Source organism: Entelurus aequoreus, linkage group LG18 (assembly GCF_033978785.1).
Source record: "Entelurus aequoreus isolate RoL-2023_Sb linkage group LG18, RoL_Eaeq_v1.1, whole genome shotgun sequence".
NCBI lineage: Eukaryota > Metazoa > Chordata > Actinopteri > Syngnathiformes > Syngnathidae > Entelurus > Entelurus aequoreus.
The window spans coordinates 28,589,061-28,602,520 of record NC_084748.1 but is presented as its reverse complement, the minus strand read 5'-3'; the positions used below and the strand labels follow the sequence as shown (position 1 = coordinate 28,602,520).

Below are 13,460 nucleotides of genomic sequence, written 5' to 3'. Positions count from 1 at the left end.
GCCTGGAAAAAAAATGGGATTTCAACTCGATGCCTATAACCCTTCATTCAATTAATGATAGCCAATTTGAGGCGATAGCATTGATTATCAGTAATTTACATTAGTTTAAACAAGCTTGGCTTGAAAGTTATGTTGCAAACGTAGCACACGTTTTAACTAGAAACTTTTTTGCAAACTTAGAGAAGGACATGGGCTGTACAAGAAACCCCTCGAACCCCCGTGCTCGTGTCAAAATCCCGTCCCTGGGTGGGCTTGAACCACCATCCTCTCAGTTAACAGCCGAACGCGCTGACCGATTGCGCCACAGAGACTGGCTAGTTTAAATGATAAATTACTCCCCAAAAAATTATAAAATCTCATGTTACGATAGCCCGATGTCATTGTCTTTGGATGGGCGTAACTAGAAGTACACTGCTTCAGCATTCGGGGAGTCCAATATGCCTTTTGGGTGGAATGACTGTGTCTTGCGGTTGTCACAAACATTGCTTTTGTCCCTTATGAATATTGGTTAAAATGTAACAAGATCAACAGATTGCATTGGCCGGGAATCGGACCCGGGTCTCCCGCGTGGCAGGCGAGAATTCTACCACTGAACCACCAATGCCTGTGGAATAATAGAGATTTATGAACTCGGTTAAGAGGAAGAACGTTTGAAATGCGGGCTGCGACAAACAAAACATGCTACAAAGTGGAACACATTCTACTTGCACAAGGGATATAACAACATCCACAAAAGGCAAGAAATGCAATGCAGCTAGTAACAGCAATAAGACTAGCGAGCACCATGTTTTCCGTCGGCCGAAAATGTACTTGTAAGTCTTGATAAAGGTCTGTGACTTGCAGCAGTTTCCATGGTGTAGTGGTTATCACATTCGCCTCACACGCGAAAGGTCCCCTGTTCGAAACAGGGTGGAAACAAGGCTTCTTTTACTTTCCTTCTTACGTCTATAAATAAGCAAGGAAAGAAATAATAGCAAGGTCCTGTGTTTCATCATGAAGTAGTTTGCAACATACCTGAGCACCTCATGTACAGCCGAGCTCACACAACACCAAATTTAGAGGGTTCTCATATAGGCAGACCTTTGGCTTCAATATCATGAATGCTGGGTTCCATGAAAATGTCACGCACAAACCTATGAAATTTGTCATTCATTCAAGTCACTGTATTTTCAGGGCGTTGCATCGATTGCAACTGTACTGTGTAGATTGACTTATAAGACGTTTAACCTCTCAGCTAAGCAGGAATCATAAGTGTAATTCCCAAAGATTCGCCTGAAACCTAAATCATAGTAGAGGATGGTTTCGATCCATCGACCTCTGGGTTATGGGCCCAGCACGCTTCCGCTGCGCCACTCTGCTGTCTGTAACTCAAAGATGCTTACTCTGGTGAATATCCAAAGAGTTAGAGAAGACAGCTGTAGTCCCAATGGGTGTCAGCCTTCCATTTGAATTAAGAATCTGTCAAAGATTCGCTTGAAACCTAAATCATAGCAGAGGATGGTTTCCATCCATCGACCTCTGGGTTATGGGCCCAGCACGCTTCCGCTGCGCCACTCTGCTGTCTGTAACTCAAAGATGCTTACTCTGGTGAATATCCAAAGAGTTAGAGAAGACAGCTGTAGTCCCAATGGGTGTCAGCCTTCCATTTGAATTAAGAATCAGTCGAAGATTCGCTTGAAACCTAAATCATAGCAGAGGATGGTTTCCATCCATCGACCTCTGGGTTATGGACCCAGCACGCTTCCGCTGCGCCACTCTGCTGTCTGTAACTCAAAGATGCTTACTCTGGTGAATATCCAAAGAGTTAGAGAAGACAGCTGTAGTCCCAATGGGTGTCAGCCTTCCATTTGAATTAAGAATCAGTCGAAGATTTGCTTGAAACCTAAATCATAACAGAGGATGGTTTCCATCCATCGACCTCTGGGTTATGGGCCCAGCACGCTTCCCCTGCGCCACTCTGCTGTCTGTAACTCCAAGATGCTTACTCTGGTGAATATCCAAAGAGTTAGAGAAGACAGCTGTAGTCCCAATGGGTGTCAGCCTTCCATTTGAATTAAGAATCAGTCGAAGATTTGCTTGAAACCTAAATCATAGCAGAGGATGGTTTCCATCCATCGACCTCTGGGTTATGGGCCCAGCACGCTTCCCCTGCGCCACTCTGCTGTCTGTAACTCCAAGATGCTTACTCTGGTGAATATCCAGACAAACTACTTGTAACAAAGTGATTTGGAACCCATCTGAAGTAGTCTTTCTTTCTGAGTCCTGGTTGTGTCCACATTTTAAATGGCATTTTTTTTAAAGAAAACATTGTAGTAATCATCAAACTCTGTGGATCCATTGGGGATTTTATTCAAAACGAATATAATTTAGGCTTACATTCACGTGGTTTGAAAACAAACTGAGAAAGTGTTATGGAACTAACATCAAGACACTGACGGGATTTGAGCTCAACCTCTTCTGCTTAACAGTCAGGCACTTTGACTGACACCAACAGCGCCCGGAAAAAAATGGGATTTCAACTCGATGCCTATAACCCTTCATTCAATTAATGATAGCCAATTTGAGGCGATAGCATTGATTATCAGTAATTTACATTAGTTTAAACAAGCGTGGCTTGAAAGTTATGTTGCAAACGTAGCACACGTTTTAACTAGAAACTTTTTTGCAAACTTCATCGTATGGGCAGCTGTTTTCCGGCACCCGGACCTGAGGCCGAGGGTCTATGCCTTTTACCACCCCAGGCCCGGGGGGCCCTCCCGTTCATATGTCAGGACACACAGAAGTGAGCCAGGTCACCGAGCAGTCATCCAGGTCCGCCAGGCCACGCAAACCATTAGGAGCACGATAAATCGGGCAACGCAGGATCACGTGGTCGGCAGTCTGCTCCTCCGCGCCACACTCACACGTCGCGTTAGGTGCTAAGCCCCACTGGAACATGTTTGAGCGAAAGCGACCGACACCAGTTTGGAGGCGGTTAAGCCTCACCCAGGCCACTCGTGGTAGTGAGAGGCCTGGTATTGAGCCGGTGTCAGGTATGAAGTCACGGAGTCTGGAGGAGATGGTATGCTCCAGGTCCGTGCTCCATTTGTGATTCGCCCAGTGAGCCGCCCTGATGTTGTTGTCACTGCATTGCTGCAGGAGCTTCAGGGCGGCTGGTACCAGTGGGTCTCTGGAGGGGAGGCGGGGCGTTGGCTCTGAGGAGAGTGTGAGCCTTTCATGGAGCAGGTGGTTCTCATCCATGTTTGCCCGGCCCGCCAGAGTTGCTACAGCACCTTGGCGACGAAGCTCAGCGGGTTGGATGCCTGCTAAGATGGGCAGTAGCTCCACAGGGGTGGGGCGCAGGCATCCAGTGATAACACGCAAGGCTTCGTTGATCGGGACATCAAGTTGTTTAGAGTGAGCACTGCGCGCCCAGACAGGTGCGCAGTACTCAGCAGTTGAGTAGACCAGGGCAAGTGCTGCTGTTCGCAGAGTTCTTGCCCCGGCACCCCAACCGGACCCGACCAACCGTCTCAGCAGTGAGACGCGGGTGTTGAGTTTCTTGCGTGTTGCCAATAGGTGTTTACGGAAAGTGAGCGACCTGTCCAGGGTGACCCCAAGGTATTTAGGGTCAGGACGGGGGTCTTCAGGTGTAGGACGAGGCCGGCATAGGGTAAGGGAAGCCCCATCCGGCTTCCGCACCTCGAACCTGATCTCACGATCCGCTTCCCAATTGTATAGGTGGAAAGCTTGTGTCACCGTCTTGGATTCGCTGAGCTTCAATCTCCAGTTATGGAGGTAAGCCACTAAAGTCTCCATGTCCTGGCTTAGAGTTCCCTCCAAGGCCTGCCAGTCCCTGTCGGAGTGCAGCAGCGCGAGATCGTCTGCGTATGCGAACCTCCGTGAGACTGTGGCAGGCAGGTCGTATGTATAGATGTTATACAGGAGGGGAGCCAGGACAGATCCCTGGGGGACGCCATTTTTCAGGCGCCGCAACCTGCTTTTATCTCCGTTACTGGTGGTGAGAGTAAAGCTGCGGTTCCAGACAAGCTCCATGATCATTTTGACCATGTGCCTGTCTGGAAGCAGGCGGAGAAGTGTGCAGGTGAGGCCGCGGTGCCAGACTGTGTCATAGGCAGCAGTCAGGTCTATGAAGACGGCACCGGCCTTCTTTTTCGCCTCAAAGCAGTCCTCGATGTCCTGGGTAAGGAGGGCGACCTGATCCACCGTGGACTTCCCACGTCGAAAACCCGCCTGCTCCCGGGGGAGGTGGGGGTCTATGATGGGCTCGACACGGGCGTGAATCAGGCGCTCGAGGACTTTAAAAGGGACGCAGAGCAACGAGATTGGTCTGTAGCTCGTTACGTCATCCTTTGGCTTGTTCGGCTTGGGGATAGCGACAACAGTGGCCCTTCTCCAAATCCTGGGGATCCGGAGTTGGCGCAGGCAAGAAGACAGGAAAACTCTCAGCCAGGACTTCATTGCAGGGGCAGCGTGGAGCACGAGTTCTGGGCAGATGTTGTCAGGCCCAGCAGACTTGCCTGGTTTGGTATACTGGAGGGCAGCTGTGAACTCCTCCGGTGAAAACTCACCGGAGATGTTACACTCGCTAGATGTTGTTGTCCTCCAGAGGTCTGCAGTTTCCTGGCGTACCGCCCGGGAAAAATCTCGATTTATCCCGGTATATGCCCCGTTTTTCACAACCTGTGCTGCAATAATAATAATAATAATGGATTAGATTTATATAGCGCTTTTCTAGACACTCAAAGCGCTTCACAGAGAAGTGAGAACCCATCATTCATTTTTACAACTCATTCATTCATCATTCATTCTCCGGTGTGAGCGGCACCGGGGGCAAGGGTGAAGTGTCCTGCCCAAGGACACAACGGCAGCGATTTTTTTGGATGGTAAGAGGCGGGGAGCGAACCTGCAACCCTCAGGTTTCTGGCAAGGCCGCTCAACCCACTACGCCATGCCGCCCAATAGCATTTGCGGTAACGGGGCATGTTCGGGGTGCGCGCTCAGACCTACCAGTCAAGTTGTTCAAAGTGCTCCACGCGATACGGCTAGTGTGCGAGAAGTCGATGGAGTGGACTGCCTCTTTCCAGCGCTGGTGCCTCTTCCTTCCAAGAGTGGAAAGAAGGGCAGTGGCTGAATTGTTAGCCTCCGGGCCATAGGGAGCCCGGAGGAAGGCGCTGTAGAGGGTCTCGCACTCGCCATCCCAGCATGGTTTGTAGTTCTTACGCCGGCCGCGTGGGATGGCTTTTTTGGCCGCAGATGTTAGTGCCCTACAGAAGTCCTGGTATGCCTCGTCCACGTTGGGTGTGTCTGGTGGTGGGAGACACCGTGTGGACTTGTTGGTATGGAGGCGATAGAGTTTCCAATTGGCCTTCCGGAAGTTCCATCGCTTCATCGGTCCGCTCGGAACTGTTGTCACGAGGTCGGGCACCGATATCAGCGACGGTCGGTGTTGCGACCTGGGGAACATTCCTAGAACACGTCTGTCGGGGAGCTGGGTGTCCACACCGACACTCACGAAAGCCAGGTCAGGGTTCGTGTCAGTGTTATGCCGAGCGGAGTGAAAGCTGGCTGGGCCCTTCGGGTTGTAGAGAAGGTTGAGCGAGTTGCGCTCTGCCCAGTCAGAAAGAGTTTCCCCGCTCGGTGAGGTGGTACTGTATCCCCACCGTGTATGCCGGCAGTTGAAATCACCAGCATATACACACGGTGGTTCAAGCACTGGCAGTGACACTGGCGTGAGTTGTGAGGGTGGTGGTTTGTAGACGTTGACAATTTTGATGTCGCCAACGTCCACTCGCAGCCACTCGATCTCGGAGTTGTCCGGTGATCGATCGGCGAGGGTCCAGCTCAGATCGTTGTGGACAAACGTGGCAAGGCCATGCTTCTTGCTCAGGATTGACCCAGCTAGCGTGAAGTTGGTGATCGCTAGCTTGTCCGCTGTTGGGCGGTGGGTTTCCTGAAGGAGGATGACCATGGCTTGGGTGGTGTGGGCCATGTGCTCGATGACGGATGTTTTGGCATCTGTGAGCCCTTCAACGTTCAGTTGCAGTATTCTTGGTTGGAGACCGGCAGCAGTGTTGCTACCAGATCTCCGCCCAGACTGCCCCTGGACGCCAGAACGGGAGGGTACCCGAGTTGAAAGTTTTTTGTTTCGCCGCGTTGCCATGGAGTAGAGCAGCGCGGTTACTTGCAGGGATCACGACGTGAACGTAAACTTTCTCGATCCCCTTTTGCAAACTTAGACAAGGACATGGGCTGTACAAGAAAACCCTCAAATCCCCGTGCTCGTGTCAAAATCCCGTCCCTGGGTGGGCTTGAACCACCATCCTCTCAGTTAACAGCCGAACGCGCTGACCGATTGCGCCACAGAGACTGGCTAGTTTAAATGATAAATTACTCCCCAAAAAATTATAAAATCTCATGTTACGATAGCCCGATGTCATTGTCTTTGGATGGGCGTAACTAGAAGTACACTGCTTCAGCATTCGGGGAGTCCAATATGCCTTTTGGGTGGAATGACTGTGTCTTGCGGTTGTCACAAACATTGCTTTTGTCCCTTATGAATATTGGTTAAAATGTAACAAAATCAACGGATTGCATTGGCCGGGAATCGGACCCGGGTCTCCCGCGTGGCAGGCGAGAATTCTACCACTGAACCACCAATGCCTGTGGAATAATAGAGATTTATGAACTCGGTTAAGAGGAAGAACGTTTGAAATGCGGGCTGCGACAAACAAAACATGCTACAAAGTGGAACACATTCTACTTGCACAAGGGATATAACAACATCCACAAAAGGCAAGAAATGCAATGCAGCTAGTAACAGCAATAAGACTAGCGAGCACCATGTTTTCCGTCGGCCGGAAATGTACTTGTAAGTCTTGATAAAGGTCTGTGACTTGCAGCAGTTTCCATGGTGTAGTGGTTATCACATTCGCCTCACACGCGAAAGGTCCCCTGTTCGAAACAGGGTGGAAACAAGGCTTTTTTTACTTTCCTTCTTACGTCTATAAATAAGCAAGGAAAGAAATAATAGCAAGGTCCTGTGTTTCATCATGAAGTAGATTGCAACATACCTGAGCACCTCATGTACAGCCGAGCTCACACAACACCAAATTTAGAGGGTTCTCATATAGGCAGACCTTTGGCTTCAATATCATGAATGCTGGGTTCCATGAAAATGTCACGCACAAACCTATGAAATTTCTCATTCATTCAAGTCACTGTATTTTCAGGGCGTTGCATCGATTGCAACTGTACTGTGTGGATAGACTTATAAGACGTTTAACCTCACAGCTAAGCAGGAATCATAAGTGTAATTCCCAAAGATCAGTCAAAGATTCACCTGAAACCTAAATCATAGTAGAGGATGGTTTCGATCCATCGACCTCTGGGTTATGGGCCCAGCACGCTTCCGCTGCCTGTAACTAGAAGATGCTTACTCTGGTGAATATCCACAGAGTTAGAGAAGACAGCTGTAGTCCCAATGGGTGTCAGCCTTCCATTTGAATTAAGAACCAGTCGAAGATTCGCTTGAAACCTAAATCATAGCAGAGGATGGTTTCCATCCAACGACCTCTGGGTTATGGGCCCAGCACGCTTCCCCTGCGCCACTCTGCTGTCTGTAACTCCAAGATGCTTACTCTGGTGAATATCCAAAGAGTTAGAGAAGACAGCTGTAGTCTGAATGGGTGTCAGCCTTCCATTTGAATTAAGAATCAGTCAAAGATTCGCTTGAAACCTGCTTCCCCTGCGCCACTCTGCTGTCTGTAACTCCAAGATGCTTACTCTGGTGAATATCCAGACAAACTACTTGTAACAAAGTGATTTGGAACCCATCTGAAGTAGTCTTTCTTTCTGAGTCCTGGTTGTGTCCACATTTTAAATGGCTTTTTTTTTTAAAGAAAACATTGTAGTAATCATCAAACTCTGTGGATCCATTGGGATTTTATTCAAAACGAATAGAATTTAGGCTTACATTCACGTGGTTTGAAAACAAACTGAGAAAGTGTTATGGAACTAACATCAAGACACTGACGGGATTTGAGCCCAACCTCTTCTGCTTAACAGTCAGGCACTTTGACTGACACCAACAGCGCCTGGAAAAAAATGGGATTTCAACTCGATGCCTATAACCCTTCATTCAATTAATGATAGCCAATTTGAGGCGGTAGCATTGATTATCAGTAATTTACATTAGTTTAAACAAGCGTGGCTTGAAAGTTATGTTGCAAACGTAGCACACGTTTTAACTAGAAACTTTTTTGCAAACTTAGAGAAGGACATGGGCTGTACAAGAAAACCCTCGAACCCCCGTGCTCGTGTCAAAATCCCGTCCCTGGGTGGGCTTGAACCACCATCCTCTCAGTTAACAGCCGAACGCGCTGACCGATTGCGCCACAGAGACTGGCTAGTTTAAATGATAAATTACTCCCCAAAAAATTATAAAATCTCATGTTACGATAGCCCGATGTCATTGTCTTTGGATGGGCGTAACTAGAAGTACACTGCTTCAGCATTCGGGGAGTCCAATATGCCTTTTGGGTGGAATGACTGTGTCTTGCGGTTGTCACAAACATTGCTTTTGTCCCTTATGAATATTGGTTAAAATGTAACAAGATCAACAAATTGCATTGGCCGGGAATCGGACCCAGGTCTCCCGCGTGGCAGGCGAGAATTCTACCACTGAACCACCAATGCCTGTGGAATAATAGAGATTTGTGAACTCGGTTAAGACGAAGAACGTTTGAAATGTGGGCTGCGACAAACAAAACATGCTACAAAGTGGAACACATTCTACTTGCACAAGGGATATAACAACATCCACAAAAGGCAAGAAATGCAATGCAGCTAGTAACAGCAATAAGACTAGCGAGCACCATGTTTTCCGTTGGCCGAAAATGTACTTGTAAGTCTTGATAAAGGTCTGTGACTTGCAGCAGTTTCCATGGTGTAGTGGTTATCACATTCGCCTAACACGCGAAATGTCCCCTGTTCGAAACAGGGTGGAAACAAGGCTTTTTTTACTTTCCTTCTTACGTCTATAAATAAGCAAGGAAAGAAATAATAGCAAGGTCCTGTGTTTCATCATGAAGTAGATTGCAACATACCTGAGCACCTCATGTACAGCCGAGCTCACACAACACCAAATTTAGAGGGTTCTCATATAGGCAGACCTTTGGCTTCAATATCATGAATGCTGGGTTCCATGAAAATGTCACGCACAAACCTATGAAATTTCTCATTCATTCAAGTCACTGTATTTTCAGGGCGTTGCATCGATTGCAACTGTACTGTGTGGATTGACTTATAAGACGTTTAACCTCTCAGCTAAGCAGGAATCATAAGTGTAATTCCCAAAGATCAGTCAAAGATTCACCTGAAACCTAAATCATAGTAGAGGATGGTTTCGATCCATCGACCTCTGGGTTATGGGCCCAGCACGCTTCCGCTGCCTGTAACTAGAAGATGCTTACTCTGGTGAATATCCAAAGAGTTAGACAAGACAGCTGTAGTCTGAATGGGTGTCAGCCTTCTATTTGAATTAAGAATCAGTCAAAGATTTGCTTGAAACCTAAGTCATAGCAGAGGATGGTTTCGATCCATCGACCTCTGGGTTATGGGCCCAGCACGCTTCCGCTGCGCCACTCTGCTGTCTGTAACTCAAAGATGCTTACTCTGGTGAATATCCAAAGAGTTAGAAAAGACAGCTGTAGTCTGAATGGGTGTCAGCCTTCCATTTGAATTAAGAATCAGTCAAAGATTCGCTTGAAACCTAAGTCATAGCAGAGGATGGTTTCGATCCATCGACCTCTGGGTTATGGGCCCAGCACGCTTCCGCTGCGCCACTCTGCTGTCTTTAACTCAAAGATGCTTACTCTGGTGAATATCCAAAGAGTTAGAGAAGACAGCTGTAGTCCCAATGGGTGTCAGCCTTCCATTTGAATTAAGAATCAGTCAAAGATTCACCTGAAACCTAAATCATAGTAGAGGATGGTTTCGATCCATCGACCTCTGGGTTATGGGCCCAGCACGCTTCCGCTGCCTGTAACTAGAAGACGCTTACTCTGGTGAATATCCAAAGAGTTAGAGAAGACAGCTGTAGTCTGAATGGGTGTCAGCCTTCCATTTGAATTAAGAATCAGTCAAAGATTCGCTTGAAACCTAAGTCATAGCAGAGGATGGTTTCGATCCATCGACCTCTGGGTTATGGGCCCAGCACGCTTCCGCTGCGCCACTCTGCTGTCTGTAACTCAAAGATGCTTACTCTGGTGAATATCCAAAGAGTTAGAGAAGACAGCTGTAGTCCCAATGGGTGTCAGCCTTCCATTTGAATTAAGAATATGTCAAAGATTCGCTTGAAACCTAAGTCATAGCAGAGGATGGTTTCCATCCATCGACCTCTGGGTTATGGGCCCAGCACGCTTCCCCTGCGCCACTCTGCTGTCTGTAACTCCAAGATGCTTACTCTGGTGAATATCCAGACAAACTACTTGTAACAAAGTGATTTGGAACCCATCTGAAGTAGTCTTTCTTTCTGAGTCCTGGTTGTGTCCACATTTAAAATGGCATTTTTTTAAAGAAAACATTGTAGTAATCATCAAACTCTGTGGATCCATTGGGATTTTATTCAAAACGAATATAATTTAGGCTTACATTCACGTGGTTTGAAAACAAACTGAGAAAGTGTTATGGAACTAACATCAAGACACTGACGGGACTTGAGCCCAACCTCTTCTGCTTAACAGTCAGGCACTTTGACTGACACCAACAGCGCCTGGAAAAAAATGGGATTTCAACTCGATGCCTATAACCCTTCATTCAATTAATGATAGCCAATTTGAGGCGATAGCATTGATTATCAGTAATTTACATTAGTTTAAACAAGCTTGGCTTGAAAGTTATGTTGCAAACGTAGCACACGTTTTAACTAGAAAATTTTTTGCAAACTTAGAGAAGGACATGGGCTGTACAAGAAAACCCTCGAACCCCCGTGCTCGTGTCAAAATCCCATCCCTGGGTGGGCTTGAACCACCATCCTCTCAGTTAACAGCCGAACGCGCTGACCGATTGCGCCACAGAGACTGACTAGTTTAAATGATAAATTACTCCCCAAAGAATTATAAAATCTCATGTTACGATAGCCCGATGTCATTGTCTTTGGATGGGCGTAACTAGAAGTACACTGCTTCAGCATTCGGGGAGTCCAATATGCCTTTTGGGTGGAATGACTGTGTCTTGCGGTTGTCACAAACATCGCTTTTGTCCCTTATGAATATTAGTTAAAATGTAACAAGATCAACAGATTGCATTGGCCGGGAATCGGACCCGGGTCTCCCGCGTGGCAGGCGAGAATTCTACCACTGAACCACCAATGCCTGTGGAGTAATAGAGATTTATGAACTCGGTTAAGAGGAAGAACGTTTGAAATGCGGGCTGCGACAAACAAAACATGCTACAAAGTGGAACACATTCTACTTGCACAAGGGATATAACAACATCCACAAAAGGCAAGAAATGCAATGCAGCTAGTAACAGCAATAAGACTAGCGAGCACCATGTTTTCCGTCGGCCGAAAATGTACTTGTAAGTCTTGATAGAGGTCTGTGACTTGCAGCAGTTTCCATGGTGTAGTGGTTATCACATTCGCCTCACACGCGAAAGGTCCCCTGTTCGAAACAGGGTGGAAACAAGGCTTCTTTTACTTTCCTTCTTACGTCTATAAATAAGCAAGGAAAGAAATAATAGCAAGGTCCTGTGTTTCATCATGAAGTAGTTTGCAACATACCTGAGCACCTCATGTACAGCCAAGCTCACACAACACCAAATTTAGAGGGTTCTCATATAGGCAGACCTTTGGCTTCAATATCATGAATGCTGGGTTCCATGAAAATGTCACGCACAAACCTATGAAATTTCTCATTCATTCAAGTCACTGTATTTTCAGGGCGTTGCATCGATTGCAACTGTACTGTGTAGATTGACTTATAAGACGTTTAACCTCTCAGCTAAGCAGGAATCATAAGTGTAATTCCCAAAGATTCGCCTGAAACCTAAATCATAGTAGAGGATGGTTTCGATCCATCGACCTCTGGGTTATGGGCCCAGCACGCTTCCGCTGCGCCACTCTGCTGTCTGTAACTCAAAGATGCTTACTCTGGTGAATATCCAAAGAGTTAGAGAAGACAGCTGTAGTCCCAATGGGTGTCAGCCTTCCATTTGAATTAAGAATCAGTCAAAGATTCACCTGAAACCTAAATCATAGTAGAGGATGGTTTCGATCCATCGACCTCTGGGTTGTGGGCCCAGCACGCTTCCGCTGCCTGTAACTAGAAGATGCTTACTCTGGTGAATATCCAAAGAGTTAGAGAAGACAGCTGTAGTCTGAATGGGTGTCAGCCTTCCATTTGAATTAAGAATCAGTCAAAGATTCGCTTGAAACCTAAGTCATAGCAGAGGATGGTTTCGATCCATCGACCGCTGGGTTATGGGCCCAGCACGCTTCCGCTGCGCCACTCTGCTGTCTGTAACTCAAAGATGCTTACTCTGGTGAATATCCAAAGAGTTAGAGAAGACAGCTGTAGTCCCAATGGGTGTCAGCCTTCCATTTGAATTAAGAATCTGTCAAAGATTCGCTTGAAACCTAAGTCATAGCAGAGGATGGTTTCCATCCATCGACCTCTGGGTTATGGGCCCAGCACGCTTCCGCTGCGCCACTCTGCTGTCTGTAACTCAAAGATGCTTACTCTGGTGAATATCCAAATAGTTAGAGAAGACAGCTGTAGTCCCAATGGGTGTCAGCCTTCCATTTGAATTAAGAATCTGTCAAAGATTCGCTTGAAACCTAAGTCATAGCAGAGGATGGCTTCCATCCATCGACCTCTGGGTTATGGGCCCAGCACGCTTCCGCTGCGCCACTCTGCTGTCTGTAACTCAAAGATGCTTACTCTGGTGAATATCCAAAGAGTTAGAGAAGACAGCTGTAGTCCCAATGGGTGTCAGCCTTCCATTTGAATTAAGAATCAGTCGAAGATTCGCTTGAAACCTAAATCATAACAGAGGATGGTTTCCTTCCAACGACCTCTGGGTTATGGGCCCAGCACGCTTCCCCTGCGCCACTCTGCTGTCTGTAACTCCAAGATGCTTACTCTGGTGAATATCCAAAGAGTTAGAGAAGACAGCTGTAGTCCCAATGGGTGTCAGCCTTCCATTTGAATTAAGAATCAGTCGAAGATTTGCTTGAAACCTAAATCATAGCAGAGGATGGTTTCCATCCATCGACCTCTGGGTTATGGGCCCAGCACGCTTCCCCTGCGCCACTCTGCTGTCTGTAACTCCAAGATGCTTACTCTGGTGAATATCCAGACAAACTACTTGTAACAAAGTGATTTGGAACCCATCTGAAGTAGTCTTTCTTTCTGAGTCCTGGTTGTGTCCACATTTTAAATGGCATTTTTTTTTAA

General features: G+C 47.1%; 15 non-coding genes across 15 annotated transcripts; 4 read left to right on the top strand and 11 right to left on the bottom strand.

Annotated features, from left to right (window-relative positions):
* Positions 1-237: 237 nt before the first annotated feature.
* On the bottom strand, positions 238-311 carry trnan-guu (transfer RNA asparagine (anticodon GUU)). Its single transcript has one exon. It is a non-coding gene; the product is annotated as a tRNA-Asn (tRNA).
* A 222-nt stretch (positions 312-533) lies between these two features.
* On the bottom strand, positions 534-604 carry trnag-gcc (transfer RNA glycine (anticodon GCC)). The gene has a single exon. It is a non-coding gene; the product is annotated as a tRNA-Gly (tRNA).
* Positions 605-845: 241 nt separating this feature from the next.
* Positions 846-918, top strand: trnav-cac (transfer RNA valine (anticodon CAC)). The gene has a single exon. It is a non-coding gene; the product is annotated as a tRNA-Val (tRNA).
* Positions 919-6,296: 5,378 nt separating this feature from the next.
* On the bottom strand, positions 6,297-6,370 carry trnan-guu (transfer RNA asparagine (anticodon GUU)). The gene has a single exon. It is a non-coding gene; the product is annotated as a tRNA-Asn (tRNA).
* A 222-nt stretch (positions 6,371-6,592) lies between these two features.
* trnag-gcc (transfer RNA glycine (anticodon GCC)) lies at positions 6,593-6,663 on the bottom strand. The gene has a single exon. It is a non-coding gene; the product is annotated as a tRNA-Gly (tRNA).
* Positions 6,664-6,904: 241 nt separating this feature from the next.
* On the top strand, positions 6,905-6,977 carry trnav-cac (transfer RNA valine (anticodon CAC)). Its single transcript has one exon. It is a non-coding gene; the product is annotated as a tRNA-Val (tRNA).
* A 1,353-nt stretch (positions 6,978-8,330) lies between these two features.
* On the bottom strand, positions 8,331-8,404 carry trnan-guu (transfer RNA asparagine (anticodon GUU)). Its single transcript has one exon. It is a non-coding gene; the product is annotated as a tRNA-Asn (tRNA).
* A 222-nt stretch (positions 8,405-8,626) lies between these two features.
* trnag-gcc (transfer RNA glycine (anticodon GCC)) lies at positions 8,627-8,697 on the bottom strand. The gene has a single exon. It is a non-coding gene; the product is annotated as a tRNA-Gly (tRNA).
* Positions 8,698-8,938: 241 nt separating this feature from the next.
* trnav-aac (transfer RNA valine (anticodon AAC)) lies at positions 8,939-9,011 on the top strand. Its single transcript has one exon. It is a non-coding gene; the product is annotated as a tRNA-Val (tRNA).
* A 568-nt stretch (positions 9,012-9,579) lies between these two features.
* On the bottom strand, positions 9,580-9,651 carry trnam-cau (transfer RNA methionine (anticodon CAU)). The gene has a single exon. It is a non-coding gene; the product is annotated as a tRNA-Met (tRNA).
* Positions 9,652-9,780: 129 nt separating this feature from the next.
* On the bottom strand, positions 9,781-9,852 carry trnam-cau (transfer RNA methionine (anticodon CAU)). The gene has a single exon. It is a non-coding gene; the product is annotated as a tRNA-Met (tRNA).
* Positions 9,853-10,169: 317 nt separating this feature from the next.
* On the bottom strand, positions 10,170-10,241 carry trnam-cau (transfer RNA methionine (anticodon CAU)). Its single transcript has one exon. It is a non-coding gene; the product is annotated as a tRNA-Met (tRNA).
* A 767-nt stretch (positions 10,242-11,008) lies between these two features.
* Positions 11,009-11,082, bottom strand: trnan-guu (transfer RNA asparagine (anticodon GUU)). Its single transcript has one exon. It is a non-coding gene; the product is annotated as a tRNA-Asn (tRNA).
* A 222-nt stretch (positions 11,083-11,304) lies between these two features.
* On the bottom strand, positions 11,305-11,375 carry trnag-gcc (transfer RNA glycine (anticodon GCC)). Its single transcript has one exon. It is a non-coding gene; the product is annotated as a tRNA-Gly (tRNA).
* A 241-nt stretch (positions 11,376-11,616) lies between these two features.
* On the top strand, positions 11,617-11,689 carry trnav-cac (transfer RNA valine (anticodon CAC)). The gene has a single exon. It is a non-coding gene; the product is annotated as a tRNA-Val (tRNA).
* The last annotated feature ends 1,771 nt before the right edge of the window (positions 11,690-13,460 follow it).